Source organism: Beta vulgaris, chromosome 6 (genome assembly GCF_026745355.1).
Source record: "Beta vulgaris subsp. vulgaris cultivar EL10 chromosome 6, EL10.2, whole genome shotgun sequence".
Classification (NCBI taxonomy): domain Eukaryota; kingdom Viridiplantae; phylum Streptophyta; class Magnoliopsida; order Caryophyllales; family Amaranthaceae; genus Beta; species Beta vulgaris.
Genome location: NC_079207.1, coordinates 49,459,527 through 49,476,948, shown reverse-complemented (window position 1 = coordinate 49,476,948; position 17,422 = coordinate 49,459,527). Strand labels below are relative to the sequence as shown.

Below are 17,422 nucleotides of genomic sequence, written 5' to 3'. Positions count from 1 at the left end.
TTCGAAATCAAGCCTGCTCTAATTGATATGATCCGACAGAATCAGGTTGGCGGGCATCCATCTGAAGACCCTGCAAATCATTTACAACGGTTTCAACAACTCTGTCGTACCGTTAAGCACCAAGAGGTCACTCCTGATCAGTTGAAGGTCATGGTATTCGAATTTTCATTAAAGGACAAGGCACAGAAATGGCTGAATGATGTTAATGAAACTGAGTGGAGTGCTATATCTGACGCATTCCTGAAAGAGTACTACCCTCCCACCAAGACTGCAGAAATAAGACATAAGCTTGCTACCTTCCAACAAGAACCCGATGAAACACTGAAGGAAGCATGGAATAGGTTCAAGGATCTGCAGAGAGAATGCCCACACCACAATCTGGATAAGTGGTTCATCACCCAAGCATTCTACAATGGTCTACAACCCCATATCAGAGTACAATTGATTCATCTGCAGGGGGTATCTTCCTATATAAGGGGGTAGATGAAGCACTAGTAGAATAAATGCTATTTGATGCGGTTAAAAAGTGCCCTATTGCTGCGGTTTTGGACGCGCCGCAATTAAGGGCGCAGCAATAGGTATTAATTATATTGATTCGGTTTTAAACCACAGCAATATCTCAACATATTGCTACGGTTTCTAGCACAAAACCGCAACAATATTATCATTTTTTATCAAAAAAAATCCAGTATATTGCTGCGGTTTTTGGTCAAAACCGCAGCAATATGACCTGGTATAGAATTTAATTTTTTTTTTTTTGCATTTTCCAATTAAGTTTGAAATATTAAAACCAAACAACTAACATATTCACTATCCATTAAATTTACAGACAAACTGAAGAGAAGATGTTCATTAATATATAAAGATGGAAAATCTAATTACATCAATATTACAAAAGAATCAATGTAAAATATAAAAGCAAAATAAAAAAAAAATTACCAGTAAATGACTAATAAAAACAAATAATACTAAAAAATAAAAAACTAAAAATAAAAAAGAAATCTAACTACAAACCAAACTTAAGAAACGAAAAAAAAGGAAAATAAAAACCAAAAAAACAGATAATTCAAAAAACAAAAAAACGAGAAAAACGAAAAAAAAATAGAGAAAAAGGTAAACAACAAATTACATATCTTGAAACAACAAAATAGATCCAGAAAAATTACAAAAAACGAGAATTACACCATAATTAACAAACAAAAATGAGATAATTACAATGAAAAATTACAAAAAACTCCGCATGGGCTAGTTTCATGTCCCAATCTTTTTGCGTTTTGCTTACAAGTCCTCTCAACAATGTACCCAAAGTTCTATTTGTCACCTCCGTTTGCCCATCAGTTTGGGGATGATGAGAGGTGCTGAATAACAACTTGGTACCAACAAGCTTCCATAGGATCCTCCAAAAGTGACTAAGAAACTTGGAGTCCCTATCCGAAACTATACTTCGAGGAATGCCATGAAGTTTGACAACTTCCTTGAAGTACATTTCCGCCACTTTTACAGCATCATCAGTTTTATTACAAGCTATGAAGTGAGCCATTTTAGAGAATCTATCTACAACAACCATGATGCTATCCCTTCCCCTTTGAGTTCTTGGTAATCCTACAATGAAGTCCATGCTAACACTCTCCCATGGGGCATCTGGAACTGGAAGAGGAGTGTAGAGACCTTTGGTGAAGTGACCCTTTGCTTTTTGAGAAGTAGCACATCTCTCCATAACCAAAGTCACATGTTTGATCATTCTTGGCCAATAGAAATGCTCACCAAGAATATCAAGAGTCTTTTGGATGCCAAAGTGACCCGCCAAACCATCACTATGAACTTCCCTCACCAACAACTCCCTCACACCACTCTTTGGGACACACAACTTGTTACCCTTGAAGAGGTAACCATCTTGCTGCACAAACTCCTTTGATGGACTCTCTAACTCACTTGCAAAATCAGGATCATGTTGATAGCCCTCTTTGAGTTGCTCAAAACCCAAAATCTTAGCATCCACCATATAAAGCAAGTAGTTCCGACGAGACAAAGCGTCGGCCACTACATTACTCTTTCCATCTTTATATTTTGAACTAAAGGTAAATCTTTGGAGAAACTTCACCCATTTAGCATGCCTTTGGTTCAACTTTTGTTGCCCATGGATGAACTTAAGCGCCTCATGGTCCGAATGACGGACAAATGGCTTAGGCCTTAAGTAATGAGACCAATGATCAAGAGCCCTCACAGTGGCATAGAACTCACGATCATAAGTGGAATAGTTAAGCTTAGCCCCATTTAACTTTTCACTAAAGTAGCACACGGGCATCCTTTCTTGTATCAAAACCGCACCAATCCCAATCCCACTCGCATCACACTCCACCTCAAACACTTTGTTAAAGTCGGAAAGTACAAGTATGGGAGCATTACAAAGCATATGCTTGACCTTCTCAAAGGCCTTTTGCACACTCTCACCCCACTTAAACTCACCTTTCTTTGTTAACTCGGTGATAGGAGCCATGATAGTAGAGAAGTTCTTGATGAACCGCCTATAGAAGGAGGCTAGTCCATTGAAGCTTCTTACTTCATCCACATTGGTTGGAGCCAACCATGATTGCACGACCTTTACTTTTTCCGGATCTACATGCACCCCCTCTCCTGTTACAATGTATCCTAAGAATACAACACTAGGAGTCATGAATACACATTTCTCAAGCTTGCCATACAACTTCATCTCCCTCAATTTTTCAAACAACCTCCTCAAATGAATTACATGATCTTCATTGTTTTTACTATACACAAGTATGTCATCTAAGTAAACAACAATAAAATCATTAAGAAAAGGATGGAGGACTTCATTCATCAACCGCATGAAGGAGCTTGGGGCATTGCAAAGCCCAAATGACATAACTAACCACTCATATAACCCTTGCTTTATTTTGAAAGCCATTTTCCACTCATCTCCCTCCCTTATTCTCATTTGATGGTATCCACTCCTTAAGTCTATTTTGAAAAGACTAAGGAACCACTCAATTCATCTTGCATATCTTGCAAACGAGGCATAGGAAAACGATATTTGATGGTTATGTTGTTAATGGAACGACTATCGACACACATTCTCCAAGTACCATCTTTCTTTGGTACTAAGAGGGCAGGAACCGCGCAAGGACTAAGGCTCTCTCTCACATAGCCTCTTTCAATTAATTCATTCACTTGCCTTTCAAGTTCCTTACTCTCTTCCGGATTACACCTATAGGCAGCCTCAAGTCAATGGCATGCTCAATGCCCCTTATTGGAGGGAGGCCCTTGGGAAATTCATTGCGGAACACATCTTTGAACTCTTCCAATAACTCATCCAAAAGTGGTGAGTTATTGCAAGTAGTCTCATTCTCGTCTTTGGTCCTTACAACCAAAGCATACCCTCTACCATTTTCTTCCACTATTTTCTCGAACTCATTACAAGATACAAGATAGTTGCTCTTTTCTTTGTCTTTCTTAGCAACTTTAGGGGGTAGGGGAAGCAATTTAACTTTTCTACCATCTTTGGTAGTTACAAGATATACATTAGATTTGCCTTTATGCTCCGAATCATGGTCAAATTGCCATGGCCTTCTAAGTAACAAGTGACAAGCATCCATAAAAGAATGTCGCACCATCTCCCATCTTCAAACTTGCCAATAAAGTAAGAAATTAAAGCTTGCTTCTTCACCCTAATACCATTGCCATCATTCAACCAATTGAGCTTATAAGGCTCATCATGATCTCTAGTGGTAAGTTTCAACTTACTCACAGCTTCAGATGAAACAACATCCGTTTGAGCTCCACCATCGACTATCACATTGCAAGTCTTCTCTCCAATCTTGCATCTAGTATGAAACAAGTTGTTTCTTTACCTCTCATCAACTTGAGGCTCACTAAACAATACTTTCCTCACAACCATCATATTGTACTCACCCTCGGGTTCTATCTCTTCTTCAAAGTCATCTTCTACATAGCCATCTTCTTCTTGCACTACAAAGTTATACATTTGTTCTTCTTCATCCATTATGGCACATTGAGTGGCGGTCAAAACAGTTTTACTAGGACATTCACTAGCAATATGACCCCTCCCATGACATTTAAAACATTTCTCCTAGTTGCAAGCTCGCTAGGTGAAATCACTTGTTTTTCTTTCCCCTTATCAAATTTAGAGCCGAATGAACTAGATGAAAAGGCTCTACTTTGAAAAGTACTCCCTTTAGAGTTGAAAGGAGTAAATTTTGAAGTACCTTTGAAAGAAGAAGAAGTTTTGGGCTTCTCTTTCTCCTTTTCCTCCTTAGCTTGTGCCTCATATTTCAAAGCAAGTTTACAAACATCAATAAAAGTGGCATAGTGAGTCACTTCTACTTTCTTACTTATCTCTTTGGACAAACCTTTAACAAATCGAGCAATTTTAAAGGTTTTCTTTTCTTGCAAGTCATAAATCAAGCACAATTTTTCAAACTCTTTCATGTACTCTTCCACACTGATGTTATTTTCTTGGGAAAGGTGGGTAAGTTTTAGGTACTGTTCTTGCTCATACTCCTTACTAACCCATTTATCCCTCATCTTTTTTTTCAACTTAACCCATGAGTCTATCTTTTCTTTTCCTTCTCTTCTTCTATTTGACTTGAGGTTTTCATACCACAAGGCAGCAAGTTTAGTGAGTTTTAAGGCAGCAAGTTTAAACCTTTTCCTATCATCATACCCCTTATAATAAAAAACGGTCTCAATTTGCCTCATCCAATCAAGAAAAGCCTCACTATCATGTCCCCCATAAAATTCAGGCATCTCAATTTTCAAACCCTATCATCATCAAAGTTTCTAGGTGTATTAACCTCACCATCCTCATTTTCAAGAAAATTCAGTTTTCTACTTGCTTGCATTAACATTTCGGACATAGCTTCTAACCTAGTCTTTTGTTGAGTCTTATCTTCATCATTTGCTTCTGATTTTCTCTCTAAGTTTTCTAACTTCTCAGTAATTACTTGTAACATCCTATCAAGATTACCATCAGCCATGATTTCAATATTTTGGCTAGACTATTACAAATACAAGATGCAAATTGCCGTAAACTTGAACAACAAAACGAAACTGTAAATGGCCTTGAGACTCTCAAAGGCTTACAGATTAATAAAATTCAGGAAATTTCAAGTGGAATCAAAAAAAGAAACTCTTGAAAATCTTTCCGGATGAAGGAGGAATTGTCGTTTGAAGTTCTGTGTGCCAGATTTGCTCCGTTTTGGCGCAGTTGTGAAAAACGTGCCCAGTTTAATATTTAACAAATTCAACAAAAATCTGAAAAATTCTGTGAGTATTCTAGACAAAACTTTATGCAGAATGAAAAAAATAATCAACAAATTTGGACTCCTGAAGGTTGAGAAATCGTCCTTCAAAGTCGGATGAAAAACGGGTTGAATTCTGGCAGTTTCATTTCTTCTCCAAAACTTAATTTTTCCGATGAATTTATTCACCAAAGCTCTGATACCAGATGATGTGAATCGAAAATCACTCTCCAAAGGATTGGATGATGATTCTAAACTTACGAACAATAGAACACTCACTTTAACAAGAAATCACTCGAAACAAGTAATAGTACCAAAACACAAGAACACACTCAATGTTTTGGGGTTCTAGGTAAAAGATAAGACTCACTCAATCTCTCCTAGGCTTATCACTCAAGACTCACTCAAAGTAATAAGAGTTAGCAATACTTGAGACAAACTCAAAGTAAAAACTATAACACAAAGGTTTTTTTTAGCAAAACTCAAATCTGCTTTCTATTATCATTTGCTCTCCTTATATAGAGATAAGGAGCAAAAAGGAGGAGCTAAAACACCCTAAAAATGTCCTAAGAGGAATGGCTTTGAGGAGTTACAAAACTCCTTGATTCAAGCCCTAATTAAGCCTCATTTAAGGGGCTGTTACAAAGAAGGCAATCAGCAACTATGGAGCTGTAAACAACCCCTAATTACATGCCTAATCAGCCACTAAACACACACCTACTTGCCTTAGTGTCTTAAGTAATCACTAGACTTTATTTTAAGCTTGAAATAAAACAACAAAAATAAATAGATTAAATTGGAATCCAAACAGAACTTGGACTTCCTTTACAATCATGCTTGAAACCCAAACAAAACTTGGGCTCTTCAAAATGTGATGCACGCCTCAATCCACCATCCAAGTTAAACAAGTAACAAACTCGGGCTTAAGAACAAATGGAGAAAAGCCAAGAGCTTCCAAAACAAGTGCAACTGGTTCATGAACCAAAGAGCCTTTAAGTGGGCTTGACTTTGGATCACTAACACATACAACCCAGGTTGGAGGGATCATCCTAATTTTTCCTACAAGAACAACAATGTTCAGAATCCTCAACCTCCACCACAATCTTCCTACCAACCACCACATGCTGCTAGATAACAATACTATCAAGGGGCTCCTCAAAACCCCTCTCTTGGTTTCATTAGGCCTTCACATCAAGGCTATCAGCAGCAAGCTTCTCAGAATGTCAACTCTCAAGAACCTACTATGTCTGATCTAATGAAAATGATGGTTTCTATGCAGAAAAATCATGAGGGGAGCATCAAGGAGTTGAAGAACACTACCAAACACTTGGAGACTCAACTTGCTCAAGTAGCCAAAAATAATGCAGAGAGGCAACCAGGTCATCTGCCGGGGCAACCCATCCCCAAGGAGACTGTCAATGCTGTTACACTTCGTAGCGGCACTGTTTATGATGCTCCTCCCATGCCCATCGATGATGCTGCTTCTAGCAAGGAGAAAGAGGTGGTAGAGGAAGAAGCAAAGAAGAGTTCGATGTCTAAGGTCGAACTAGCTAAGGAAGATCAGACAGGAAAGTGGAAGGAAAAGGTTTCTGAAACGCCTATTACACGAAGGCTACCTTTTCCCCATAGGATGCAGAAGTCAAAGGTCGATCAGCAAATTGGTAAGTTCTTGACTATGGTCAAGAACCTTGAGGTAACACTTTCTTTTACTGAACTTGTTTCTCAAGTGCCTGGTTATGCTAAGTTTTTGAAAGACATGATTACTAAAAAGAAAGACTTTGGTGGGGAGATCGAGTCGCTCTAACTGAAGAGTGTAGTGCTGTTTTACAAAATAGAACCCCACCTAAGTTGAAGGATCCTGGTAGTTTTTCCATCCCTTGCCATGTAGGTGCATTATTTATAGATAAGGCATTGTGTGATTTAGGTGCATCTGTGTCTGTCATGCCTTTGTCTGTTTGTAAGAAACTGAATATGGGAGCACTTAAGTGCACTCAAATTACTTTACAAATGGCCGATCGTTCTATAAAATATCCTTTAGGTGTTTTAGAAGACGTCCATGTTAGGGTGGAAAAGTTTTATATTCCTGTTGATTTTGTTGTGCTTGATATGGAGGAGGATGCCCAAATTCCTATTATTCTTGGTTGGCCGTTTTGGGGACTGTTGGGATTGTTATAGATGTCAAGTATGGGTCTTTAACTTTGAGTGTTGGTGATGATAATGTCACTTTTAAACTAACCAATGTTGTTAAGTCTCCTATGCTTGAGCAAACTTGTTGCAGGATGGATATTCTTGAGGAGACTCTTCTATCCGCAAAACCTCACATGCTTTCTGCTAACCCTCTAGAGGTTGCACTTACTATGGATGTTTTCCCAGGCATCGATGCTGAAGTCGATGCCTGCATTATCGATTTGGAGGGACCTCAGGTTGAAAAGGGAAAAAGATCGATGGTTATGGAAAATGTGCATTCTAGCTATGCACCTAAGGTAACATGCCTGACTGCAAGCCAAAGTTGCAGTCTTATAAGGAGAAAAATGATTGATGAGGGGGGCACTCATTGCCAAACCCCTCCGATTTGAGATCGAGGAGCTAATATGGTCGTGCGGGACCTTTATAAACCAGCGCTAAGTAGGAGGTAACCCGTAGTTTTTTTTCCTTATCTCTTTAAATTTTTTTTTCCATTTTAGAGAGCGAGAGAACGGGAGAGTACTAACGTCAATTTTTCCTCTGAGCATCGTCCTATAGTTCATCTTGCGGCACTGAGGACATTGCCACATTCAGCTTGGGGGAGGATTTTTGTATGTATTTTCTCTCTCTTTTATTGCCTTTTAGTGTAGATAGTTTGCTTTCTTAGGCCAGATTTATTTGCTTTCAGACCAAAAAAAAAACAAATATTGCTGAAAAAATACCAAAAATACAATTTGACTGGATTGGTGTGATTGCTTCCCTGTGCCCCATGATGTTCTTTGAAAGTATATTTGGGCTCTTTATCTTGATAGTTGTGCACTTGAGATTGTGTTGCTGGAATGTGAACTCTAAATGCCTTGACCTTAAGTGAGTTTTGATAATAACACGCTTATCTTGACTGCATACTTGAATTGGTTAGACTGTGAGGATTCATTCTTGCCCATGGATTTATTTCTATATCCATTTTGTTCTTGTGTGTTAGTTCCTCATTAGCTGATTGATCTGACTTTGATAATGTACTTATTGATATCTGATGACTTGTGGCAATTGCTATGATAGAGGCGTTCTTTTGTCTGATTCTCGAACCTCAGAGTGATATTCTTTTTATATACTATTATCCTCCTTAGCCCCGCTAAGCCTAATGACTATTCCATGTTACTAAACCTCATTACATGCCCATGGCCCTTATTTTGTCATTGTATTTTGTAAGGTTCAAAGTTTGAGAAAAAGAAAAGAATAAGTAAAATAAAATAAATGTGATTGCTGGATCGAAAAGATGCAAAGAAAAAAAAATTGAAAAAATAAACAAAGGGTTAAAAATTCTTTCCTCCACAATTGCTTGCAAAGAAAAATTCATTACATCGCTTCAAGGATGGGTTAATCGAAGATTTTATTGATTCATAGTGTTGGAACATTGTTATTGGCTATGTTTTGGTTGTGCTTCTAGTGACTTTTGCTCCCCCATTCTTGGGTTATTCCACCACATTTCCTATACATATTCTCTACCCTTACCTAAGCCCCATTACAAACCTAAAAAAGTCCTCTTGAACTTGTGCTTACATTGTTTATTGGATTGATGTGGAGTCAGTTTGTCAAGGTTAAAGAGTACGTTCGCTACTTGAGTCGACATGGTTAGGATGAGTGGCATTATTACCTTTCTAAACACATGAGAATGTGAGTGGGAAGGGTTGTTATGGTTAGGATGGTGAGTGATCGGGCACATCTTTTGCCTGCCACAAAAATGTAGAGAGGAGTGACACCCCAGTGAGTGCCTTTTCGAGATTTGCATGTCATATAAGGCAACCGCATTTGATTGCTTATTTGGGCGATTGATGAATAGAGTAATCTGAACATTTGAACTTGAATTGTGCCTGCTTGAATGATTTAATAAGCTTTATAAAAGGTTTTGATCTCTGTTTTCATATATAAAGGGGTGAAGCAATCATATTCATGTTCATGTCTTGTTTGCTTGAGGACAAGCAAAGTTTTAAATTGGGGGAGTTTGATATGTCACATTTATATATAGTTTTTAGATGCATTTTGATTGCATTTAGAACTCCTTTTAGAGCATTTAGGTGCATAATGACATGAATTACGTAAGTTGTGCTCTACTACTCCCCGTTTGCGTGTTTTGATCATTTTCAGGTTACTTTCATGCAAATTGATTATGATTACCTAAGATCAAGCCTATTAAACATTGAACATGAAGATATCTTGCACACAAGGATCACAATGCATCTGTTTGGGACAATTTCGAGTTAGAATGAAGCAAAGAGTTAGTGAAAGAAGTGTCAAAACTGACACCTATTCACTAGTTTGACCATAACTTTTGATAAAAAATTGATAATCAAGAAATTCTAGTTGGGTTGGAAACTAGACTTCAAGGGCTTTCCAATGATAGGTCACACGCCCCAATCCGACTTCTGGTTTGAGAGACACAGCCTTCGCACGTTGACACAAAATCGCAGTTTTTCCACCCGATCGACCGGGCGAAATGAAATTTTCACAAGATGCAAGGCATGTTAGCTCGGTCAACCGGGCAAGAAAGGAGCCAAAATCGCTTGAACGCTCGACCGGGCGGGCTCGCCCAGTTGACCGGGTGGATTTGCTTCTTTGTCGTAATTTCCTAATCACCGTCGTTCGACCGGGCGGAACCGCCCGGTCGATAGGGCAGTTTTTCGAGACGGGTCTTTTCGGGTTTTTCAGCCGGTTTTGTAAAAAGCATAAACGGTTTTAGGGCTAAATACTTAGTTTTTGTCTCTACCTTTGTGTTAACTCTTGGTTTTGAAGATTATAAAGATCGTTGATTTCCTTTTCATTGTTCTTCAATCATTCGGTATTCTTCTTTACTTAGTTTAGTTTAATGAATTCTTTTACTTTGATTATGTTTATTGAGTTTATTATTATCATGAGCGAGTAGTCTATTCCTAGGACTTAGAGAGGGAAGCCATGTTTATACTTTTTTAAATTGTGGTTTGATGCTCTTTGATATTTGGATTGAATTAGAATAATTCCTGTTGATTTGTTATGCTTGTTTAATTCATGTAATTGCGCAATATCATGAGTTATGTTTAGCTAATAAGAATTAGAATCGAAAGATTGTATTCAATAGAGGCTAGTTACAATATGTAGATTTGATTATGTTGAGCGATCGTACTAGCATATGTTAATCTAAGAGCTGTTAATGTCTGACCAAGGACTAACGAAATACCCTATTTATTCAAACCTCAATCCAAGTATTGTTGAACTATATCGTATGATTAAATTGGTATAAGCATGGTGGATCGATCAATTGCCCTAGGCTTTTAATTATTTGATAAATTCCGATCTTTCTGTGTTATAGTTTATTGTAGTTTAGTTATTAATTCTTCAATCATTTCCTCTCTTGAAGTAGTTAGATAATTGAGCACAAATCTGTAGAACTCATCTCCCTATGGATCGAACCGTATTTGCCAGGTTCTGCTAAACAGACACCGTGCACTTGCGGTATATTTTAAAACTCATCAGTTGACCGGGTAGAATTTCTCCTTTGTCGTAGTTTGAGAACATCGTCGCTCGACCAGGTGGTTTTTAAGGAAGGGTAATTTTCCCCTTTTTTAGCCGGTTTGTAAAAACTATAAATAGGTTTTTAGTATTTTTTATTAGACCATCTTATATTCCGTGTTTTTAGGTCTAAACACTTAGATTTTCCTCTATGGCTTTGTATTAACTCTTGCCCTTAAAGATTATAAAGATCGTTGATTTCGTTTGTTATTGTTCTTCAAACATTCGGTATTCTTCTTTACTTTGTTTAATTTGATGAATTCTTTTTGCATTATGTTTATTGTGTTATCATTATCATGAGTGAATAGTCTTTCTCTATGGCTTAGAGTGGGAAGCCATGTTTGTACCTTTTTTTTATTGTGGTTTAAAGTTCTTCGATATTTGGATTGAATTAGTGTAATTCCTATTGATTTGTTACGCTTATTCAATTCATATAATTACGTAATATCATGAGTTATGTTTAGCTAACAGGAGTTAGAATCGAAAGATCATATTCATTAGAGGCTTATTACAATAGGTAGGTCTGATTATGTTGAGTAACCGTACTTGCATATGTTGATCTGAGAGTTGTTAAGGCCCGACCGTAGGATTAACAAAATACTCTAATTATTCGAACTTGAATCCAAGTATTGTTGAACTATATCGTAGTGATTAAATTGGTATAAGCATTGTGGACCGACCGATTGCCATAGGTTTTTAATTATTTGATAAACTTACATCCTTTTGTGTTATAGTTTATTCTAGTTTAGTTATTAATTATTCAATCAACTTCCTCTCTTGATGTAGTTAATTTAATAATTGAGCATAAATCTATGAAACTCCTCTTCTTGTGGATCGACCCGTATTTGCCAGTTTCTGCGGTATATATTTTAAAACCCATCGATGCCCACATTAAACAGCTCGATACGTACACAACTGTCAATCGGCTCAACAAACCAGTTCTTTCACTTTATTTTATCATGTTTCTTAAATTTTAATATTCATAGGTGATAATTAGTACATCAATCAACTCAACCTATACCTCAATAATTATGGTAGCAAAATTATATCATGCTTTCATGAATAACAACTCATGAAAGTTCATCTAGCTCATAGAATTCATAAAAAGTATTTATAAAATCAATAAATTGTAATAATAATCATCCCGCAACAAATGATTAAATAGTCATATGCATGAACATTAATATCTCATTGAGTACTCATATTTCAGAAACATTTTTGAAGGGAATTGCATGTACTAGTAGTATTTGTTACCTCAATCGCAGTATAATAATGTTATTTCTTTATTCTTGAGAATCGTTCTCCCTAAATCCTGAGGAACGAGTTATTTTATAATCTTAACGAAAAAGGAGATGAGTTCTAGACATTCACACCTCTTAATCTAAACCCCGAGCCCTATCTCTTGTCACGAAAGACCAATTTTCAGAAAATGCTTATCTATATGAAGCTTTACCGTCTTAAATGATATTTCATTCAATTGATTTTAAAATAATTTATTAAATAAATTTTTCCCTATTCAAATATTATTAAGGTGGCGGCTTCAAAGTTTTTAATAAAAATCATAGTCCGATGAGAGACTTAGATGGGATTCAGACTACAGAGATATCATCTCTCTAATCATAAGCTCTGAAAAGAACAAGGTTGGTGATTGTATATTTCAAAATGGCTCTATTGGAATCAACAACGTCTCCTTTCCTTTGTTCCCCCATATTGTTCTCAAACGCTCTCTTTGTAACCCCTCCTCTGCCCAACCAGATAAACTTATGTTGGGTCATACAACTGATGGTAAATACTCGGTTAAATCTAGTGTATCTCTTGTTAGCAATCATCTTAACATTAATGTAATCCCCGTAAATTTATGAATTTTATAAATATATTTTAATGTATATTTATATATATTTTAGTATGCTTTAATATTTATATAATTTATTTCTGAAAAGATTGACTATTTGAAAGTCAAAAGAATGATTTAATGATTTTAAGTAATCAAATATTTTATTTAGGCATGCTTTGAAAAATTATTTTATAACTAAAGTAGTGGAGTTAAAGTAAAAAAAATTTAATATTTGGTTAGAGAAGCCCAAACCTTATAACTATTCCTATGAACACTCTCATTTAACTAACCCGTCAAAGCCCAACTCCTTATTGGACCCCTAATGGGGGAACCTATAAATATACTTATTTACACAAATCCCCACACATTAAACACACTTATTTTCTCCCACTTTCCTTCTTCCCTCATATTTTCGGCCCAACTATTCTTCCACTCTTCTGATTTTCTTCCTCCCTCTATTGGTTTTCTTCGACCCTTATCCTCCTTCCCGTCGACGGCAGCAGCCACATCTTCCACCGCCGACCGTTGTTGGTCCTCCCTTCGCTTCTTTGCTTTTGTTATTTTTTCCTCCTCAAGTTATTTTGATACAAAGTTTGTATTTTTAAGAGTTTGTTTTAATATGATTATGTTTAAAAGTTATAGTCTGATTATTTAATTATGAATATAAGATTATATAATTTATGTAATGTAAAAATTAAAATTCAGATTTACTTATTATGTTTGAATTGGGATTTTAATTATCAAAAGCATGGATTTTTAGGGTTTTATGAGTTGCAAAATCATAGTAGTATATTATAGTTTATGAAATTGAGTATTCTTATGATTTTAAGTATGTTTAAAAAGAGTTTTAGTATATAATATGTTGCTAGAAATTTAAGAAGGATGTTGATGTTGGAGTTTTTATGATTTAAACACGAGTTTTACGGGTTTTTGACAACTAGTGTAGTAATACTATACTAGGATGTTGTAATAACTAAGTTTTAATGACGGGAAAGGTTTTCAAACACTTTTAAGAAGAGTTTAAAGTATTTTATTATGGCTATAAATTATAAAGGATTGATTGTGGATTTATATTTGTTGTTTTAGGCGGAAAATTCTCTTTAGGCGACTTTTAAGGTTGTGAAAGTGGCCTCTCGATTAGTCTATACAAGGTACGCACATGCCTAAGTATTGAATGGATTAGTATCATGTTGTCCTAAGGTCGATATTTATGTAGTATCATGTATATGGAACTATTATTAGTTCATATGTGATTTCTATTAAGTTGGATTTGCATGTTTTATGTCGTTGTATGAATCCTGTTGGTTATGATATTATATTATTTTTGTATGGAAGATCGATGCAAGCCTATGGAATTTGGGAACTTTATTTTATTAATTCATATGAGGGATTAATATATATGTTGGTTGGATCATGATTGAATCATGTTGTTTCCTTCGAATTATTTAATTACTTTTATGAGGACCGATGACCTTATTTGTTAAGTGGATTATTATACCTATGAAAGGTCGGTTGGTTGTTGACTTGGTTCAACGAATAAAAGGAAGGTCATGAATTAAAGTTGGAATTAATCTTGGGTTGTTAAGTTGTTGTTTATCATCTTATCTAATCCTAAGATAAAAATGAAAGTTTATGATTGGTTGTTGATTATATTATTTGTCCTACTTGTGAGTCATTACAAGTGAATAAATTATTATTCATATAAAGTGGAACGTGAATATCAATAGCTTTAGACTTGTGCACGTCTGAAGTGTTGGACAAGTATGAGTTGGAGTACATGGTACTATCCCATGACTTTTTTTGGGACCAGATTGATCACCGTGTCCTATTTTTATTTTAAAGGTTTCTCGATGTCGTAGGTCAGAGGAATACGAAGTCGCGTCCGTATTTCGTCTTCTAGATTGAAGACTGGTTTTGGTTTAGACAACTGGTTGTATTGACTATTCCAGCTAAATCAATTAATCTATTAGTTGTGAATTTTAGTCCAATAGAAGTAGTCTGAAATGTTGGTTTACTATTATTTATCTTTCTTTATTATTTATCAGTGTCATGTTAGGATTGTTTATTTATTTACTATGTAGTACTCAGCTATGGTGATTACGTGCTTTGTGTGTATATGTCGATCATGGCTATGCCTTATTGATCACGTGATGACCCATTTGGTGAGCAGTCTCTAGGGATCAATAGTGCATCGTCAATTACATGCATGTTTGAAGATGATGCGTCATGGGTTCGGATTGGAGAGCTTGTGTTGACTATTTATTATATTTGACTTTACACTTTTCATGGTTGACTTTAACTTTTGAGGTTGACTGTGACTTCATTGGTTTGACTTTTAGAGTTGACTTTTTGGTTGACTAAGTTTTATTTTTAAAGTTTATTTATTATGTTTTTGCTGCAAAATTCTGATGAATAAGCCGACAAGTTATCACACGGACGATAATACTTTGATAATTTTCTAAGTTTTATATTGAAAAGGTATTTTAGAAAATAGAGAATTGTCGGGTTGTTACAATTAGTGCCCAATATGTGGAATATAAATGGATTATGTCAATCAATGTTACTCCTAAGGGTAAGAACTTCATGTGCAGGGCTTGTAATGAAAGCCTTCCTACCAAGGATCGTCTTGAAAATAGTCACATTTTCCTCCCTCAATAGTGTGTTGTTTGTTGTAATGCCTCGGATATGCAGCACATTTATGTTTTGTTTATCCTTATGTTTTGGACATTTTTGCTCAACTCCAGGCTAGCCTTGACTGGCCTCCCCTTCCAGCTTGTCTACCTCAGATTGATTTTTCGTTTCGTTCTGTCCTTGAAGCCTGTCACTCTATTGCCCCTCTAACGAATTTAACCAAGTTTACTTTTGTTTGGTGGTCTGTTTGGTTTTTCTGCAACAAACTCATCTTCACCTCCTCCTGTTAAGGTAGCTCTGCTGTTGGTCCGTTCTTTTCTAATTGGCAAAAAAGTCAAGGTGGACGAAACTTTCCCCAATCATGTTGTTTCTGTTACTAACAAAACTTCAAATTATGCCAAGAGGAGGGGTCACCCAAAATGTATTTGGACCCCCTCCCATATATTTCCATAAATTAAACTTTGATGGCTCGAAGTTTCCAAATGGTAATGCCTCGTTTGGTATGTTGTTAGAATGCTAGTGGTGATGCCGTCATGGCTGGGTCTGAGTCCTTAGGCAGTTCTGTTATTATTCTCCAAGCAGAAGCTTGGGGGCTTCATCAAGGTTTGTATTGAAGGCGACAATCTCTAGCTCTGTAATAAACTCCATCAGCTATGTTAGGAAGATTCCTAAGGAAATTAATAATTGTTTGTGATGCAGGTACTGACTTTCCCAAATTGGCCCATTTCAAGGTGGTCCACTGCTACCGAAAGAACCAACAAAGCTGCAAATTTCATGGTTTTCAGACTCACTCCCATTCTTCTTTATATTTTTTGTTTCCTCCATACTGTTATGACTTTTCTTTAATCATCCGTAATGATGTTTTAGACTAGCGCCCCACACGTACTAGGGGTTTTCGGTCTAAGTTTTTCTCTCTTTATAAGAAAAAAGAGAGTACGACAAAGAGTATAATGTCATTAATACAACTTTTCTTTTCTTTTCTTTCTATTCCTGAAAGTCTAATACGATATATTTATATTTTCTCTCTCTTTTCAAGTATGAAATTTGATTTTTTACGGCTACTTCACCAAATACCCCTCACAAATCACGAAATTCACCATATAACCTCAATGTTTAAGATATTCACTCCCTGAGTTTCCGAAACCGTTCACCAAATGTCCTTTTTTTAACGGACGTTAACTTGCTATTAGCACTATTTTATAATTTTGCTGAACCCCCAAATCCTAAAACCCTAACCCGTAAACCCCTAAACCTTAAAACTCTAACCCTAATCCTAACCCCTAACCCTACCAAACCCACCACCCTACCCTCCCCCTACCACCCCCTAACCCATTCCCCAGCCCAGTCCCCACCATCCCCCATCCCCTTACATCCTTCCCCTTCCCCACAACCCACCCTCCCCCCTCCCTCGCATCCCCTCTCCCCCTCCCCCGTAGAACCACCTTCCCCCCTCCCCGTAACCCACGCCACCACAACTTGAACCTTCATTTTACCATCCTTAATCATCTTTGTGAAAACCGAACAAACCCCCACATTCAAACAAGCTGAAACTGGAAAATTCAAAAGCATCGAGCCATAAACGGTATAAAAAATGCACAAAAATTTGCAACAAAAAAATCCGAAGCTTAAGCCCTCAACAATGGTGGTTATTGGTGAAGGGGGAGTGGTGAATTTCGGGCGAGGAGAGGAGAGGGGGAGGGCGATGGAGGTAAGTGGGGAGAGCAAAGGGTGGTAGGGGCCTGCGGGGGGTGGGGGCTGACAGGGGGCCTGCGGGGGGTGGGGGCTGACAGGGAGCCTACGAGGGGTAGGGGAAGGGGGTGAGGGAAAGGGTGGAGGTTGCGCCGTAAATGGTGTGGGGGCTGCACGGTAAATGGTGGTGGGGGCACATGTGGTGTGGGTGTGGTGGTGGTGGTTAGAGTTGGACATTAGGGTTACAGAGTTAGGTTAATTA

The 17,422-nt window shown here is 37.0% G+C and overlaps 1 non-coding gene across 1 annotated transcript; it reads right to left on the bottom strand.

Moving 5' to 3' along the window:
• Positions 1 to 273: 273 nt before the first annotated feature.
• LOC125499187 (small nucleolar RNA R71) lies at positions 274 to 380 on the bottom strand. Its single transcript, XR_007275903.2, has one exon. It is a non-coding gene; the product is annotated as a small nucleolar RNA R71 (small nucleolar RNA).
• Between the last annotated feature and the right edge of the window lie 17,042 nt (positions 381 to 17,422).